Source organism: Siniperca chuatsi, linkage group LG9, assembly GCF_020085105.1.
Source record: "Siniperca chuatsi isolate FFG_IHB_CAS linkage group LG9, ASM2008510v1, whole genome shotgun sequence".
NCBI classification, from domain to species: domain Eukaryota; kingdom Metazoa; phylum Chordata; class Actinopteri; order Centrarchiformes; family Sinipercidae; genus Siniperca; species Siniperca chuatsi.
The window spans coordinates 9798352-9804351 of record NC_058050.1 but is presented as its reverse complement, the minus strand read 5'-3'; positions in this window follow the sequence as shown (position 1 = coordinate 9804351).

The window sequence follows — 6000 nt, the reverse complement described above, 5'->3', positions numbered from 1 at the left end:
CTGGAGGTTTGTTTGTGTGATCTTCTGAGTGCTTGTTTCCTTATCTGAAGCATTTAGCACTGTCCCTCAATTCCTAGATTTTAGCTATTCATTTGTTGAATAAAATCTTACTATTACTGATAGGAAGGATGGTCAAACTACAAAAATAAAAAGATCCAAGTTATAATAAACTAGATTCATCCTTAAATATTTTCCACCATTTTTGATGGTTTGATTTGTAACTGAGTCAGTTTAAGAAGCAATTTGTAGAAGTTTGTTTCTTAGATTTAATTTGTTTATATTTATCTACAGGAGCACCAAAAAGGCGGGCAGATGACAGGGGTAGTTTATACAAGTCACACACTGGCTTACGGTTATGGAAGAAAACAATCTGATTTGAGCGCAGGCCTTTTGACTTTGCCGCACACCAAAGTGCACATTATCTGACCCCCATAAAGCCTAATGGAGTGACAGAGCAGATAGCCTAACAGTGACTTAAGCAAGTGAAACTGATCTCAATGTAGATCCCATACCTCATGGCAATGTCACGGTGTAGGCTTACCTTCAGCACTGATTTGAAGCCAAAACGCGGCACAGGCAAAGATGAGCTGCCGTGGCTGTGAGGCAATGGGAGAGCTGATCTGAGAGCAGTCTCTGAGGCCGGCTGAGGAGAGCTGCAGCTCTGGGCTCTGGTGAGTAGTGAGAAATTAATTAAGAGTGAAACAGCAGCAGGAGGGAAGATAGGAGGGAGGGCAGCAGAGGGACTGAAGGAGAGAAGAAGCATGAGAGAGAAAGAGAGAGAGAGAGAGATCGATAGAGAGAGAGAGAGAGAGGGAGCCTCTGGGAGTGGGGCTCCTGGAGGATCAAGACTATTATTGCTGTTATCATTGTCTAATTTTCCCTCCTTCTCTCCCTCCCCCCATCCTTCTCATCTCATCTGCCTCTCCCTCTTCTTTCCCTTTCTGATTCTTCCTCCTTGTCTCACACCTCTCCTGCCTTTCCTCTCCTCCATCGTCTTTCTCACTCCTTTCCTCTCCATTCTGGCCCTCAGAGTGAGGACAGGCTGCTAGCCGGCGGGTGCTGTTGAGGAGGGAGAGCATGCGAGAGCGTAATGAGATGTCTATCCGTCTAGACTGGACCGCTCCTCTCAGCAAAGAACCACCACCACCACACCACACTGCACTGTACTACACACTGTACCATGTCTGCCTGCCTGCTGCTGCTGCTGAGGGAATAGCGAGAGGCAAGGTTTGTGTGTGTGTGTGTGTGTGTGTGTGTGTGTGTGTGTGTGTGTGTGTGTGTGTGTGTGTGTGTGTGTGTGGACAGAGGAGACTGTATGTCTGAAGGGTGTGTGAGGCTGTGTGTCTAGGAGGTGTGTAGAAGCAGTATGTGAAGGCATTGGCATGACCATGTGTGTGTGTGTGTGTCTGGGGGGTACACTGGCAGAGCTGTATTTTGTGGGGAATGTTTGTCTTGTTTGCGTATATCGTGCAGAGACATGTCTGAGTGACAGTGTGTGCTACTGTCAGTGCTATCTCTATAATTCGAGTGTGTGAGAAACTGGCCCTTGGGCAGACAATATTATGATGGATGCCCTCACACACTCCCTCCTCCACTATGATTGCCTGTTAAGGCTCTACTCTCACAGGCTGACAAAATAAATCTGCCCTCCAAATCCTACAATCATACACACTCTGCTTGCAGTGGCCCCTTTTATTTCCTGATAGGCAAGCCCATAGCAGAGCTCCACCACAGGAACCTCTGCTGACACTAGGGGGACCTCTGTTGTTCTGGAGAGACCTCTCCACTGGCAAAGTCATCAGAAGTACTCAGTTACATGTGTTTCCCAGCATCCATCTCCACTCTTGTCTCTGTTAGCCCACCAGGCTGTGTCAATATTTCACAAATAGAAAACTTACTGCCACCAAATCCACCAAGGAAGCTTGATCTGAAAACAAATTAAGATAAATCTGCCAGTGCTGCTCTTACTGCTCTGGTACAAATTGTCATCTGTTTTAAAGGAGTAGTGTAACATTTTGGGGAAATCTGATTATTTTCTTTCTTTCTAAGAGTGTGATTAGAAGATTGATATCAACCTCATGTCTGTGCGTTAAGTCCAGAGCTGAAGCCAGGAGGTAATTACCCTAGCTTAGCAAAAAGACTGAAAACACTAGAAACAGCTAGCCTGACTCTGTCCAAAGTTTCAAGACACACCTATGACATGCATCATACATTGATTTACATCATACATCATGTACATTAACATAAAATGTGGAAAAAACAATTTGTGATTTTAGGGGGAGTTACATGCTATTTCTTGATGACCAACAGTTTACTCCTATTCACTGTCCTCGGCTGTCCTAGTTCTGCTTTACAGATACGATAGATTAGCACAGGTTTTTGTTTTTGACCCTGTACCGGCACAACGGTACCAAACTCAGCAACCTCACTCTGATGACAAGACTTTGGGAAACTACATATGGTCACTGCTCCAATCTGTTGTTCGTCCAGAAATAGTTACAGCACGAACCCCTTCTAAAACCACAATATGCCATGTTTACATTTCTGCCTTGTACGCAGTACCCGTGATACACGCTCTGCCAAAATTTCAATAGTTTTGGTTGCTTAATGAGAGTGACACAGACATGAGATTGATATTGATCTTCTCATTTCATTCTCATAAATACAGCAAATATGTGTATTTCCTTTAAGAAACATTCCTACCAATTCCTTTAAAAAATAACTTTAAGGACAAAATTTTAGCCAAAAAAAAATTCAATAAGAAGTTTTTTCCTTCAGTGCTGCTTTGTTGGACTTAATATCACCACCTGTGGGGGTGAGCCGTGAAAAGCTGGAGCTTGTCTCACTAGACGCTTTTTCTTCTTCTTTCTCTTTGTCTCTTTACATGGGTTTTATAATCAGATGCTGTTGTGAGGCATCTCTTATGGTAACCTGGTCGCTGCACGCACACAGTCTGTTCATTAAAGTGCCACTCTGGAGAGGGCTAAGAAAAGGAGGGGTAATGAGAGAGAGACAAATGAAAGGAAGCAGAGAAAGTGAAAAAGACAGAGAGTGAAAGAGAGACAGAGAGCTTGTTAGCAGCCATGCTGAAAGTCTGCTCCAGTTATTCGGGTGAGTGAGAGGCACCGCCTTTTTAAAAAAAAATCTTCCTCACTGTCTCAGTTTCATCCCCACGCCCCCTCCCTACTGCTCTCTCCTCTCTGAAGCCCGTTGGTTCCAGGTGACAGGCTTGCTGAGGGTCAAGCAAGACTGCACACTGGGTAACTCACCTCTCTCACACGAAAACACACGTATTTACTGTCTCTCGATCTCTCTCTCTGAGATATACACACACACTGACACACATATACACACAATGCGCTCACACACTGGGCTTTCGACTGCAGGCCTCATTAACTACACTACAGCTGCCCCTGTTTTAGAGGCACTCCTCAGCACGCTGTCTCTCTCTCTACTCCTCTCTCTCACAACCACACACACAGCTTCCTCTCTCTCTGCCTCACACAGACAAACACACACACACACACGCACACACAGGTACATATATTGTCCTTCAAGCTTTGTATTTCTATCTCTCTTTATCTGTCCCTCATCAAGGTGAAAGACCACTAATCACAAGGCTCATCAATTTAGTTTATTCAGACTTTCACCAAAAAAAATACCCAGATTTTGTAAAAGCACACGTAATAGTTGGAGTAAAAGTAAGAGTACAAGTTTACACTGATTGACACCTTTTCATCCCTCACATCTAAATCTGTTTGCTGCAGCTCAGGGAAACTAATCACTGCATTTTACAGTAAAGTCTTTGAGTTCCTTGAAGCAAAATAAAAGTGGCAGGTGAAGAGAGTCAAACATTTATCCAAACTAAAAAAACAAAAAAATGTGCTCCACAGGACAAAAATGTGAAAGAATATTGGACCAGCCTTAGAAACATTTAAGACATGTTGACATATTTCCCTTGCTTCTTGTTGTGAGTTTGTTTTGGAGTCTATTTTCTGCCCTCTAATTGTCAAAAGGCAGCTCTAATGCAGCTTAAAAACTTAGCTTACACAAGTGATAAGTTCATGATGTGTCTTTTTCTCTCAGCTAAACCATGTGAGTCTAAAAAACTGTTCAGCATGGTATATGTGATTTGTTGTAAAGTCAAGAATCACATACAAACCTGGATGTGGGACCCTTTTGTAAATGTACACTGTATTCAGGGCTGAAGCTACCATTGAAGACACACTGATGACATTTATTTTAACGGGCTGATTCCAGTATTTTTTTAGAATCAATATATTTAATTTTGACTACAGTGTTTGACAGGTTTGAAACAGCAAAAACAATTTCACAGACAATATGATTTGATGATTTGAGCATTTAACTGAATAGATAAAATGTTCAAATCCAAATAATTAGTCTTTACCGGTTTCTACGGTAGGGGGAACTTGGACTCATGACCTCAGTATTTCTAAAATCCTGGCTACGGCCTGTAATATATACTGGATGTGGGCATGGTTGTATGTGAAAGTCAGTGAGGTCAAGAATTAAGAGTGCAACTGAAGAGTATTCACCATTTTAAAAAACATAATAACTAAGAAATGACAGTACAAAATGCGATAGTAGCATAAATTGGTTGGCAAAATTTAGACTTTTTCCAGAGAGGTCTAGTTTTTTTGGAAATGAATCATACATTTGACCAATACTATACCAATCTCGGAATCCATCGGATATCATCTGACGACGATTTAGCCTTGTTTCAAGGCTTCCGATGTAGCCAGTGGATATCCGGATAACGGATAACTGATAAATCCAGGCACCAGTCATTGTTTACAGTCTGATTAGCAACTTGAGATGCGAGAATCTCTGGTAATCTCTATAAACAGATATCTGCATATGAATGCTAAATTGTTGTCAGACGATAGCCGATGGGTTCCGAGATTGCATTTCGGCCAATGCATTCTGCCTCTTTTGCTCTCCACCCTGACTGTTTACCTCCATGCAACCAAAGCCCACTCAAACGTGATTGGTCAATACTACTCTGACTACAAATGAAAACCAGAACACTTCCGAAACCAAAATCTTGTCCCTTGCCTACAGATTCATGCATTCATATGCAGATATCTGTTTATAGAGATTAATACTGTACTAAATGTACAGAACAGCTGCTAACAAAGCATAACCAAAATCTATATCATGTCAATCAAAGCTTAAAAATCTACATTATCTTCCTCTTCTACTTTGTGATTGGTTTAATATAACATTCTTTTACCTGAACTCACCTCAGCAGTGTATTTCATGAAAAGAGTAACTGTTAATAATAGCAAGCACATTCAGTGTATTTATGTGTGTGCGTATGTCTGTGTGGCTTTATGTATGTCTGTCCCGTGGGATCCTGCATGGCCTTGGCACAAACAGCTCTTATCTCCTGTGATCGAGTCTGACGCTGCAAAGCTGCTGCCATCAGCCACAAACTCATTAATTACTCTTTAGTATCAAGCCGTAATTAGAGACACCAATCAGGCCCCCCGCTCTGCTACCCCTTTCCAACCACCCCCCAGTCCCTATTAGCACTCCACACCGTACTCTGTGCGCTAGTGAGCTTAGCTAGTTGCTGCACAGTAGCACAGTGCTGAGATGAGCTCCCCCATGTGTGAGATTAGGCCGCATGCAGTTAGATAGGAGCAGGAGAGGAGAGAGGGATGGGTGAGGCAGGCTGGATGTGTGTTGGGAGGAAATAAAGGAGGAAGAGAGGAGGGGAATACAGAGGTAGTGAGGTGAGGGCGGGGAGAAATACAAGAGGGAGGTGAGGTGATGTCGGTGCTCAGGAGGAGCATTAATTTGACATTAATTGTGTCATCACCGCTTTAGGCCCCCCCGCACACACACCTCTCCTCTTCTCCCACTCCTGATGAGTGGATCATTGGCAGATGAGAAGAGAAAAGATCTGATTAGATCTGTCTTGTCTGTCAGCACTGGAAGAGGGTGAAATGGGGACAAGAGGGAAGAGATTTGAGG